The following is a 13,456-nucleotide window of genomic DNA, read 5'->3' on the forward strand; positions in this document are numbered from 1 at the left end:
AAACAAAACACAGAATTGTACTTTAGGTTAGCGGAAAAGTAACTGCGGTTTTTGCAGAGATACGCTCATGTACTACTGGAGTCCAGAAAGAAATGAGCTCGACCTGGGAACGCCAGAAAATGTTTCATAGGGCATAAAAGATGGACAAAGACATTGCAGGGAACATGGGAGCCCGTTATATTCGAGATTGGGGGATAGAGGGAGTACAGAGCAAAGGTTGGGAGCATTAACCTAGGGGAGGTAGGTTGGTGCCACCTGTGTGTTCTTATAAATCACAGCAGAGAATCTGGACTTCAACTTATCAGTCAGGGATTGTCCTTTCAAATGCTTAATGGGCTAGGGCAGATAATACAAATGACTAAAGCAGCCTGGGCGGAAACCATGAGCCACTGTAGCAAGTTTTTGTCTAAATGAGGTAGCTGCTACTTACTGGTAGCTCCATCTTCGGCGGCTGTCCAGAAATCACAGCCCAGTGTTGCCTGATGTAATTTCCCAAGAGAAGCTGAAGATAGTTGTCAGTATGATCTCCTTATTTTTAAATGTTAGCATGAGTATGTTTCAGCAAATTTATGAAGCCACTGATTATAGGGTGCACTGCTGTTTTACGTACCAATAAGAGAGACCACCACCACTGATCAAACTATGACACTGTCCATTTCAAGACACATCCCAATATCAGAGCTGCTAAAAGGTGAAAAAAAATATATACATCTTAGAATCAACAAAATACAGTCATTCCCATTTTCTCAAAACGCCGTACAGACTGCGTGGATTCCTCTTAAAGCTGCCAGATTGCAAACTCTGTTTAAGTCAAGGGGAGCCTGAGGGTAAGCTGATAAGATTCAAGGTGCAAGATCACTCTGGGGATCAGATGGTGATGAATGGGGAAAAGCAGGCAACAGGAAGACCAATGACGAGGCTCCTGCAATAATCCAGGAGATAGATGGTAAGGGCTGAATTCAAGTCATGGCAGCAGGGATGAAGCGGAAGGAGGAGCCAAATGTAAAAGTGTTTTATGTAATAAACCCCACAGGTCTCAGACTGGGCATGGAGAGTGAGGGGGAAAGAGACATCGAGGGGGATTCCAAGGTTTTTAGTTTGGAAAAATAAATAGATTCATCATTTACTCAACAATATTTACTAGGTGTCTACCATGCCCCGGGCACTATGGTAGGTGCTGTGGTTACAAGGGGTGGACAAGATAGACATGGTCTCTGCCTTCTTGTAATTTACAGTATAGGAGATGATGATATTCATTGCAATAGGGTATTAAAGGGTACAAGAGTCGGACATGAAGGGGGACAAGTGAGTTTATGGTGGAGAAAAATCATGAGTTGGGTTAGCCGTGTGCTAAATTTCAGTACTTGTGAGACCTCACTGTTGAAATATCCCATAGGCAGTAGAAGTCTGGGTTTGGAGCTCAGGAAATAAATCAGGACCGGAGAGTCAGATTAAATAGGTCATGAGGTTGCTGACAATAGCTGAAGTGATTAGAGAAGATAAAATAGCCAGGGAGAGCTTGTAGAGTAAGGCTATAGAGGCAAAAGCAGAACACTGGGGAATAGAGACATTAAAGAGAATGAAAAGAAGGAGCCAACAGGGAGGCTAACAAAGAAGCAATCTGGAAAGTAAGAGGCCAAGGAGTGAGGGCTATCTACAAAGCAATGGAGACTTGATTACTGTATAGTCCCTCGAAACCTACACCTACAATTACTGCCTAGAAGCAATTTACCTTTGCCATGTACAGTTCAGATTGTCAGAGTTACGGATTTTTCACATGAATTCCAAATAGGCTTATCAGAACTGCTTCTAATTTAGAAAGCTAGGATATTTTTAAATATTGCCACAATCTGTTTCTTTATCTTGTATGTGCTTATGTTTTACATGTATCTCAGATTGACATCTAGCATGAGTCAATGTAGAGCAATTTTGTAATTCCTTATTTCTTCTTCTTTTCCTTCTGCAGGAGCTACAATCTGCCATTCCAAGAATAAAAGTAAAACAAAGACTACACACTGATGCAATTCCCTCTCATGTTAAAGCACTGGGAATTGGACAAAACTGATCTAGGCAGAGAATGGAGTCAACTCTGTAAGACCATCATGAGGTTCCCTGCCCAGAGCTCTGTAACAGCTGAGCCTGAAATGTGAGATACTCTGATCCTTTGGACTTGTCCAGAAAGGCCCTCAGACATTTTCATTTTATAGGAGAGGAAACCATTGCCCAGAGAAGTTAGGTGGCCTCCCCAAAGTCACAGTCTTGTGATTCAGTGACCAGAACTTTTTCCAGGACATCAAGGCGACCCAATTCCACCTCATACGTATATATTAAAACATAACAAACTTCATACATAAAACATAAAGACCACAAGAGTTGGGCTAAACAACTAAACAGTCAGAGGCCGCAGGTTAACTTTTGATCACTGCCCCATGCCTACCCAGATCACCCTCAATTCACCTGGTCCACTGAGTGCTCTTACCTTTCCGTCGAGGTTTGATCAGGTCCACACAGGTTCAAGGGGAACAGACTCCTAGATCTTAACTTTGCTGGTTTTTGACTCTTTCAGTCTGACCTGCAGGCTCAGGACACAATCTATCCTCACACAGGTCTTATTGAAGAGGGTTTCCCAGTCTCATTTGGAATCTTCAAGAGGTAGATTCTAGAATGATCAATAGGTTGCCTTGGTGACCTCACAATGTAGGATGCAGATACGACAATACCTGCCAATGGAATGTGGATGACATGACCTGGATGAGAGGACTATTTCTTGCTTATTGAAAGGCAGATTCCAGCTTTCTTTTTGCCACCATTGCATCCCTGTCAACCATTTTTGTGTTCATGAACATGGTAAACAAAGAAAAGTTTGTTTCTTGGAGGAATGTTGATAAAACAAGGCCTGGGCCAGGCACGGTGGCTCATGCCTGCAATCCCAGCACTTTGGGAGGCCAAGGCGGGTAGATCACCTGAGGTCAGAAGTTCGAGACCAGCCTGGCCAACATAGTGAAACCCTGTCTCTACTAAAAATACAAAAATTAGATGGGCATGGTGGCGGGCACCTGTAATCCCAGCTACTCAGGAAGCTGAGGCAGGAAAATCACTTGAACCTGGGAGGCAGAGGTTGCAGTGAGCTGAGATAGTGCCACTGCACTCCAGCCTGGGTGACAGAGTAAGACCCTGTTCCATGCCCCCACCTCCAGCCCCGGCCAAAACAAAAAACAAAAAACAAGGCCTGGAAAATATCCAGGGCTTTCTTTTCAAAACCCTCACTATTACTGCCTTAGATGATTAAGAGTTCATGGAGAAGTCTTTGGAAAAACCTTTCAGAGCATTTTCTTTTGTGCACTTATTCCTGGCTTGGTTTCATTCATATATTCATTGAATAAATACTTGTTGAGCATCTATTATGTGCCAGGTACTGTTCTATACCCTGAGGATATACCAGTTAGCAAAACTGATAAGGTCTCTTCCTTCCTAAAGCTTATGGGCTAGTAGGAGAAGTAAACATTAATCAAATAATCATAAATGTGAAATTGCAAACGACAAGTATTCATTTTATGAGAGTGAGGTGGGAGGTTGAGCAGAGGCTTCTCTGAGGAAGTCATCTTTGACCTGACAGTGGAAGGTTGAATGTGGATTAACTAGGTGAAGGTGTTGATAGGGGATGGAGTCAAGCATACACTTGAGCTCGTGACCTGGAGTAGCTAACTGGAGACTAGGATTGGGAGATTTTCAAAGGAGAATCCAGGATTCAATACAGGTCTAATTTACTAAAGCCGAAGCTCTTATTTTCACCAATATTTAAAAGGTGCACAATCTGTCAGTCCTACAACTCACTTGCGTAAAACTCTAAAACAGCACTTCGCAAACTTTAATGCACTTACAAGTCACCTAGGGATCTTGTCAAAACACAGATTCCTGGGCCCAATCCCTGCTGAATCCCAATCTGATTCAGTAGGTCTGGGGTGGGGCTGTGAACTGTGAAGCTGCATTTCTAATAAGCTCCCAGGTGACGGTGAAGCACACTTTGAGTGGCACTGCTCTGTAACATAGTACTCTTTTTCTTTATTTTTATTTGTTTGAGACAGGGTCTCACGCTGTCGAGAGTGAGCTACGATCGCGCCCAGGCTGGAGTGCAGTGGCGCGATCATAGCTCACTGTAGCCTCCACCTCCTGGGCTCAAGTAATCCTCCTCACTCAGCCTCCCAAGTAGCTGGGACTACAGGTGCCTGTCACCACACTCCGCTAATTTTTTTATTTTTTATAGAGATGGGGTTTCACCATCTTGCCCAGGCTGGTCTCAAATTCTTGGGCTCCCAAAGCACTGGAATTACAGGCGTGAGCCACCACACCTGGCCTCGTTCATAGCTTTTGGAGTGTAAACCAAAAGAAAAAATTTAACCTCCCATCCCCCCGCTCCCTGCCCAACCACTGGAATGGCCTTCTTCCTAGGTGAGGGCACTTTAAAATTTAACCTGAACGACTGGTTCAGGCCATGACGAGAAGCAGGGATCCAACGTGCCTCATTATACCTCTCCAGTGTTAATATGAGCACAGACCTTAGGTCGGATAAGAAACATTTACAATCTGTCCTCTCTGAAGCCTGCTACCTGAAGGCTTCATCTATCTACACAATAAGAACTCTGGTCTCGGGCTGGGTGCGGTGGCTCAAGCCTGTAATCCCAGCACTTTGGGAGGCCGAGACGGGCGGATCACGAGGTCAGGAGATCGAGACCATCCTGGCTAACACGGTGAAACCCCGTCTCTACTAAAAAATACAAAAAACTAGCCGGGCGAGGTGGCGGCGCCTGTAGTCCCAGCTACTCCGGAGGCTGAGGCAGGAGAATGGCGGGAACCCGGGAGGCGGAGCTTGCAGTGAGCTGAGATTCGGCCACAGCACTCCAGCCTGGGCGACAGAGCCAGACTCCGTCTCAAAAAAAAAAAAAAAAAGAAAAAGAAAAAGAACTTTGGTCTCCACAGTCCCTTAACCCAAACATCTCCTTTCTAGTGATCCCAGGTCTTTGGATAAATTCAACCAATTGTCAACTAGAACATTTTTCAATCTACCTATAACCCAGAAGCCACTGCCCCTCCTCCCCCTTGCTTCGAGTTGTCCTGCCTTTCTGAACTGAACCAATGTATTTCTTAAATATATTTGACTGAACTCTCACGTCTCCCTAAAATGTATTAATTCTACAATGGTCTTGCAATTTTTATGGTTTACTCAGTAGTAAGGCCAAAACAAAAGAATGTTGTGATATGTAACTAAAGCAATGCCTAAAGCTAAAGATTTCAAAGACTTGGGAAAGAACGAGAGAAATAATAATCATAAGCAAACTGACGTGTCAGTAATATAGTGAAACTTCTCTAATTTATCCCAGTGAAGTGGGCTGTCAATTCTTTTTTTTTTTTTTTTTTTTTGAGGCGGAGTCTTGCTCCGTCCCCCAGACCCGAGTGCAGTGGCCGGATCTCAGCTCACTGCAAGCTCCGCCTCCCTGGTTTGCGCCATTCTCCTGCCTCAGCCTCCCGAGCAGCTGGGACTACAGGCGCCCGCTACCGCGCCCGGCTAGTTTTTTGTATTTTTTAGTAGAGACGGGGTTTCACCATGTTAGCCAGGATGGTCTCGATCTCCTGACCTCGTGATCCGCCCGTCTCGGCCTCCCAAAGTGCTGGGATTACAGGCTTGAGCCACCGCGCCCGGCCTGTCAATTCTTACTTGGTGACAAGTTCAATTTATGAAATAGTTTTAAAGAAAAGTAACAAATTAATCTGATGTAACTAATGACAAACAATGTCTTTATGTTTAATAACTCTTTAACAGGTCAATAAGAGCTATTTGTAACTAACACTTTCATTTTCTGCCGGAAGCTCTGGATTTTATATGATGTGAGAGAAAAACCACCTCCCTTTCCAGGCCTCCGTTATTTACTTCTGTCACAGTTCCCACTGATGTGCCACATTCCTGCTGGTGGCCTATGTGAAAACAAGTAGGTGAGAGAGCCAAGATTTCTCTGGATTGGTTTTCCTGAGAAGGTTATGAAGTTAATATATGGCCTAGAGTGAAATACTGTCATTTTAAAAAACTAGAAATGAACTCTTGTGTGCAGAGAAGAATAGGAAGATTAAGAAAGGGAAACAGGAGTAAGTTTTTATAATTTTGAGGAAATACCAGCTCTGCCACTTTCAACCTGAGGACCTTAGGCAACTTACATAACTCTTCTAAACCTCAGTTTCCTCATTTGAAAAATGAGAATAGGCCGGGCGCTGTAGCTCACACCTGTAATCCCAGTTCTTCAAAAGGCCAAGGCAGGTGGATCACTTGAGGCCAGGAGTTCGAGACCAGTCTGGACAACACGGTAAAGCCCCGTCTCTACTAAAAATACAAAAATTAGCCAGGCACGGTGGTGTGGGCCTATAGTCCCAGCTACTCCGGAGGCTGAGGCACGAGAATTGCTTGAACCTGGGAGGTGGAGCTTGCAGTGAGCTGAGATCGTGCCACTGCACTCCAGTCTGGGCAACAGAGTGAGACTCTGTCTCAAACAAACAAAAAAAAAGAATAAAGAGAATAATTTAAGCGACAATCTCTTTGTAAACTATAAAGTGCTAAACAAGTATTAGCTACCATTTCTAGGAGAGGCCTGCATTTCCCAAGTGGATATACATCCTAGAGAAGAAATGTGGTCTGGCCAGTGGGTCAGGAAGTGTCTAGGAACATAATAGAATAAGGTTCTAGAGTCAGCTTGCTTGGGTTCAAGTTCTAGCTCAATCACTTAACAGCTCTGTGTGAGCTTGGGCAAATTACATAACCTCTCTGTGCCTACTGCTTCAACTATAAAACGAGGCTAGGGATAGCACCAACCACACTGGGTTGACATAACGAATGAATGGTTAATACACATCGTAGCAGCCACTGATCATTACTGTCCATTCTCCCTCTCTTCCTTACTAATAAAACCCCAGCTTTGTTCTAGGTGGCAGTGTTCAGCCAACAAAACTTGATTTGCCAGGTTCCCTTGCAACTACGGGTAGTCACGTGACACAGTTCTAGCCATTGAGATATAAGCAGAAATCTACAGGCTGAGGCTTCCGGAAGAGCTATTTTCCCGATAAAAAGGAAAAGACTCAGCTGGCACACGCCTCTTCTCTTTTGTCCTTCCCCCATTCTGCCTGGAACCAGGACACAATGCCTGGAGGAGGGTCAGCCATCCTGTGCACACTAGGAGGAAAGCCTCACACAGAGAATAGTGAAACCATGATGCAGGAGGGCGGGGCAAGCTTGAGACCTGGATGACAATGTGACACTGTGTATCTCCTGGCTTCCTATCATGTGGGACGAAAACCAAGCGCTCTGTGTTAAGCCCCTGCTGTTCCGTTTACCTTATTTCAGGCAGCCAAACATATTCTCTAACCAATACAACTGTAAAGCAGCTTGGTGCCTGGCTCGTAGTATTTAATAAATGTTAGCTATTATTGTTATCATTAGGCCAGCATTCTGTTCCCTAACCATGTGGCTAGCAAATAGTCCCCTAACTTCCTTGTAACAGAAGCACAGTTTTCCTTTTTGAAATCACCCCCGCTCCCTGTTTTTAGCCATGTGATTTGCATGGGACTGGCGCAGCTCCCAACTCTAAGTGTGGGCCCTGGCTGACTTAAGCCAATTACCTGAATCCACTCCCCAAGCAACAGCAACTTTTCAGGAACAAGAACATAATTCAGGCCTCAGACGGCATATCCTCTTCTCCTGACAAAAAGGAGTGTTTGGGGTGGGCACATAGCTAAAGAAAAGTATTATGAGTCAATCTTGGGGTACCTGGAGAGAGTGCCGGGACAGACTCACTCATCTCCCCCTAGTGTGGTGCTCTGAGCAAGGCTGTCACCATGAGAAGAGCCAGTACAGGGGGTGAAAGTGATACATGGGGAAGGGCCGACCGAAAGGCAGGGAAATGGAGCCGGAGCCCTCCAACCTAAGTCTCTGGATCAAATCTTACCTTTGGAAGTTTCAAACCAGATTCGTTTGAAACTGGTTTTGCCCAGTTTGGGTTGGGTCTTCTACCACAGGCAACTACAAGATTCTTTCTGATACTGTTAGATGAAAAAAAATAATAATTTTACTGTAAGGACTACACGCCTACAGGGGAACTTTCCAAATCCTGGTGTAGTGCATCTAGTCAATAAAATCTATAGTCCGGCACAATATAAGTTCACATCAAAATCACTTTTCTAAAAGAAAAAATGACAATAAGATTCACAATCCATTTTCAGTCGTGTGAATTCATTCAAATTTCTCTTCTGAAAGAAAAAAAAAAGCCAGTCAGTTGAAAGTGTTTTGTTTTTGCTCTTTTTGTAAACACGTCCAGGAGAGGTCCATTAAGAATAAATGTGTATCCAGGCTTTAGAAGAACACTGAGCCCAGAGGCAGACGCTGGAAATGTATGACTAATATTGAAATAATATTCACAGACAGTTGTCATGGCAGCCTGCTCCGTCTGCACAAAATAGAACCCACTGCATCTTAACAGGATTTAGCAGAGGAAAACTGCTAGCCTGCAGACAGCCTCTAAATGAATTAAACAACCTACTAATTGGTTTTGCTTTTATTACTGTAGATGGCCTTAGAACTCTACCCTAAGTGTATCCAAAAGATCCCCAATTCTTGAAATCACTAGTAAAAATACACAATATGACTGGAGTTTAACACCTGTTCCACACTTGAAATCTTTCCTTCAGACTGTGCAGAAAGCTTAGAGGCAAGTCTTAATGCGTGCCCAGTTGAATCGATGTGGAAACAAGTGAGTCAGTAAGTGTTGTGGAAGTCAAGGGAGTAACCCATTTCATTTCCATCACCGATTAGCACTGGCTGCTATCAGGTGTTGCCTTTTCAATGGGGCTCTAGAGGAGTGGGCAGTAGTAGTCAAATTGTTTTGTGTTCAGTTACCTAGTCGCAGGGGAGTGACTTTAGAAACTAGGCACATCTCTGCCGGGCGCGGTGGGTCACGCCTGTAATCCCAGCATTTTGGGAGGCCAAGGCAGACAGATCACCTGATGTCAGGAGTTCAAGACCAGCCTGGCCAGCATTGTGAAACTCCATCCCTACTAATAATACAAAAATTAGCAAGGCGTGGTGGCGGGTGCCTGTAATCCCAGCTACTTGGAAGGCTGAGTGAGGAGGATTACTTGAGCCCAGGAGGTGGAGGCTACAGTGAGCTATGATCGCGCCACTGCACTCCAGCCTGGGCGCGAGAGTGAGACTCTGCCTCAAATTAAAAAAAGAAAAAAAAAAAGAGAGAGAGAGAGGGAAAGATACTAGGCACATCTCAAGATAAGTAAGAGAGGGGGAGACAAAGCATTCTAAGCTGATCTGTTTCTCTCTCGAGTGGCCATCTCTAGGAAATGTAATCTCATTGAAAGCAATTGCGGGTGATTGTGAAGGTTATAGATAGCTGGTCTGGAGAGGTATACCATGTGAGGCCTTCTTTCCTATTAGACAGGTTTTTGCATATCACCCTGCCTACCCCTCATCAGCCTTCTCTTTTGTCAAGTTTCTTAAGAGAAAGGAGACCGGACCCAAATTCAGATCTAACAACATCCTACATTAGGAAAACCACGTCAAGCCATTATCTTCCATTAACATCTTGGAACAAATAAGTCCTTTGGGTTAACTCATGCTCTTCAAACTTCTTGAGATGAGACCATGTCATACACTTTTTTAAAAAAAGCTCCTGCGCTACCCAACACTGTGTTCCCAGACATACTGCAGGCATGTGATAATGAACAACTTCCACCAAGGGCCTGGAACACAGGGCAAGCCCTCGGTAGCTGGGGGGCAAATTAAAGACATTGTCAAAATGGTACAGGAGAGAGCTACGGGTGAGCAACACGGAAAGGTTCAATCAGTAGGATCTGTATTTTTCCTCATGTAACTGAAACTTCTACTAAACAGTAGCATTAAAAATGAGGGATTTTATTATTCATTTCACAAGGAATCTGGAGTAGGGAATCTGGGGCTGCGACCCAGGCGCCTTCCTTCTTTGAGCCAAGCCATGCAGCTTTCTTCTTCCCAATTGTCAACTCATGGGTGCAAAATGGTGATCACAACAGAAAGTGATGCCCTCCTTCTAGCACCACATTCACATTCCAGGCAGAAAGAGATGAACTGTGGGCAAAAAGGGGGATGCCAAATGGGTCTACCTCCTTTCAAGGAAATGAAGCTGTTTTAGCCAGACACATCACCAAAGCAAACAAAATCAGGCACTATAGTGCAGAGGCTAAGCACAGCCCATGAAGCCAGATGGTCTGAGCTTAGAACCTTGCTTCTTTATGTCACTGTGTGACTTGGTCAAGTTACCAACTTACTTCGTGCCTCGATTTTCTCACCTGCAAACTATAATAGTACAGGGTTCTCTTGAGGATTAAATGAGTTAATAGGAGTGAAGCACTTAGAATAGTCGTTAATACACAGCAAGCACTGTACAACTGTGTGTTCTTCTTACTTTTCTCATTGAGGAAAAGAGGAATGAATATTGGATAAGCAACTAGCAGTATCTGCCACAGATGTGTTGCCCACTATATAACTGTACCTGGCCTGGTTACTGTGCCACACGTGAGCAAACGCCCTGCTGTACATGAGAACTACTGGCTCCCCAGGAGACAAGGAAACCACAACCCTACTGATATGGTTTGGCTGTGCTGCAACCAAAATCTCATCTTGAATTGTAGCTCCCACAATTCCCACATGTCGTGGGAGAGACCCGGAGGGGAGGCAATTGAATCACGGGGCAGGTCTTTCCCATGCTGTTCTCATAAAAGTGAGTAAGTCTCATGAGATCTGATGGTTTTGGCTTCCCCTTTTGCTTGGTTCTCGTATCTCTCTTGCCTGCGACCATGTAAGACGTCCCTTTGCTCCTCCTTCATCCTCTGCCATGATTGTGAGGCCTCCTCAGCCATTGGAACTGTGGGTCCACTAAACCTCTTTCCTTTATAAATTACCCATTCTGGGGCTTGTCTTTATTAGCAGCGTGAGAACAGACTAATACACCTACTCTACCAGAAGCGGCCATTCCCATGACTGTCAGCCTCATCCCCACTTACTAGGGACTGAGAACAACCAAAACTTTCAGGCATCTGAGCCAGGGCACCACTGTTAGCCACTGTGCCAAGGCTCGTCCATTTTAGACATAGATCATTAGGACTCTTTCCATTGCAAGTGTCAGTAAGCCCATTCCAGCTGGCTTAAGCAAAGCTGGGAATGGATTCCTCAAATAACTGAAGAGTCAATGGTATATGCATGACTGGGGCCAGGATGTAAGTGACCGCACCCAGCTGCTCTATTGCTCAGCTGGGATCCCTTGGTGTCAGCTCCATCCTCAGGTCTCCAGCAGGTCGTGGATGTCTTTCATGCTTCATGGTCATTCACTAACTTCTGAACCTCCTCCCTATGTCTTGGTAATTCCTCCCATTTGACTCCTAACTCCCCAAAGCAGAAACAAGAAATTTGTTTTTCTAGTCTCTTTGATAGCAAGAGCACAGGCAGGTAAACTAAGCTCTGCCAGCGACTTCAATCCAGAAGAGGGCAACCTGAAGACGTGGAGGGCTCCCAAAGCCCACCTTCTGCCAAGGTTAGTGGCAGAGGTGTCCAGTTTCCAGAGACAGCAGTGGTCAAGATTCTGGGCTCCAACACTGGTTTGAGTTACTAAATTTGTACTCAGAGGAGGCAGCAGTGTGCACCTGCGCTGGTACAGTCCTTCAGGGAGATGTGGACATCATTCCTGGCTTTGGAGTCACTGAGGCCTTCTTGGAGATCCTGTGAGCCACCTGGTGTCCTTTAATAAACTCCTTCTCCTCTTAAACTAGTGGGAGCATTGAAGCCGCTTAGGTGGTGTTATGCTTTCGTAACAACCCCAAACGTTAGTGGCTTACAATGACAAAGGTTTATTTGGCACTCCAGTTCCGCAGCCAGTGCAGATGGGCTGTGGTTCTGTAACATGGAGCCTTCCCTCTGAAACTCAGGTCAACCTGTCTCTGGAGCATTGCTGTTCTTCTTGTAGCAAAGGGGAAGGACAGAAGCAGCCACCACACTGGCCCTTACACTTTTGCTTGGAAGTGATACACATCACTTCTGCTCACATTCAACTGGGCAAAGCAAGTCACCTGGGCAAGTCTATCAGGGGGGCCATGGTGTCAAAATCCTACATGGGGAAGAGAAGTGAATATTCTGAACAAGAGGGTTCTGTTGTATGCAACCAAGAGCCCTAATATAATGCAATAGTAAGATGGCAGCAGAACTGCCAGCCTCTAGATCATCTCACATTCAAGTCCAGGATGAATTAGGAAACGTCTCTGCTCAAGAAGTCAAGCAAAAGCCCAGGATTAGCTCTAACTGGAACTCATTGCCCTGGCTTGAGTCACCCTCAACACTGACACATTGTTTTCAAGACACATTCACTGTTCACTGAGCACTTACTCATACGCTGGAAACTATTTAGACTCTGTGTAATACAGCAGAGAACGAAGCCAAATCCATGCCCTCATGGAACTTTCATTCCAGTCGAGGATGGTGGGGACAGACAATCAACAAAATAAATTAGTAAATATGTAGAAATTTAGTGCTGCAGGCCAGACGCGGTGGCCCACGCCTGTAATCCCAGCACTTTGGGAGGACGAGGAGGGCAGACCACGAGGTCGAGAGATGGAGACCATCCTGGCCAACATGGTGAAACCCAGTCTCTATTAAAAATATAAAAATTAGCTGGGCATGGGGCAGGTGCCTGTAGTCCCAGCTACTCAGGAGGCCGAGGCAGGAGAATTGCTTGAACCCAGGAGGCAGAGGCTGCAGTGAGCTGAGATCACACCGTTGCACTCCAGCCTGGGCGACAGAGATGCTGTCTAAAAAAAAAAAAAAGAAAGAAAAAGAAAAAAAAAGAAAAGAAATGTAGTGCTGCAGAGAAAAAATAAGCAGGAAGGTGGGGGTAGTGAGTCTCTAGCATGAATGGAAAAGAATAATAGCAATTTTCAGTAGGTAGTCAGGAAAGGCCTCACTGAGAAGACATTTGGATATGACCCGAGCAAGGTGGGAGAACAAGCAACAGCGTGATTTAAGGAAAAACTATACAAGGCTGAGAGCAGCAGCAGCAAAGGCCCCGAGGCAGGAGAGGCCTAGTGTAACCGAAGGGTAGCAAGCAGGCCGGTGTGGCTGGAGTGGAGTCAAAGCAAAGGCAAAGTCATAGGATTTTTGTTTTTGTTTTTGAGACAGGGTCTCGCTGTGTGACCCAGGCTGGGGGGCAACGGCACAGTAACGTCTCACTGTAACCTCCACCTCCCAGGCTCAAGCGGTCCTCCCATCTCAGCCTCCCAAGTAGGTGGGATTACAGGTGCATGCCACCATACCTGGCTAATTTTTGTATTTTTAGTAGAGATGGGATTTCATCATGCCGGCCAGGCTGGTCTCAAACTCCTGGCCTCA

General features: G+C 45.3%; 1 protein-coding gene across 1 annotated transcript in view; it reads right to left on the reverse strand.

The window, feature by feature from the left end:
- PPEF1 (protein phosphatase, EF-hand calcium binding domain 1) overlaps positions 1–13,456 on the reverse strand; it is a 152,134-nt gene that overhangs the window by 134,810 nt on the left and 3,868 nt on the right. Inside the window, exons 2-3 of the mRNA XM_011940215.1 lie at positions 7,986–8,079; positions 2,480–2,659 (exon numbers count right to left, since the gene is read on the reverse strand). The gene's annotated coding sequence lies outside the window, so the exon portion shown is untranslated. The remainder of the gene's footprint in view (positions 1–2,479; positions 2,660–7,985; positions 8,080–13,456) is intronic.

Source organism: Colobus angolensis, unplaced genomic scaffold (genome assembly GCF_000951035.1).
Source record: "Colobus angolensis palliatus isolate OR3802 unplaced genomic scaffold, Cang.pa_1.0 Scaffold188, whole genome shotgun sequence".
Classification (NCBI taxonomy): domain Eukaryota; kingdom Metazoa; phylum Chordata; class Mammalia; order Primates; family Cercopithecidae; genus Colobus; species Colobus angolensis.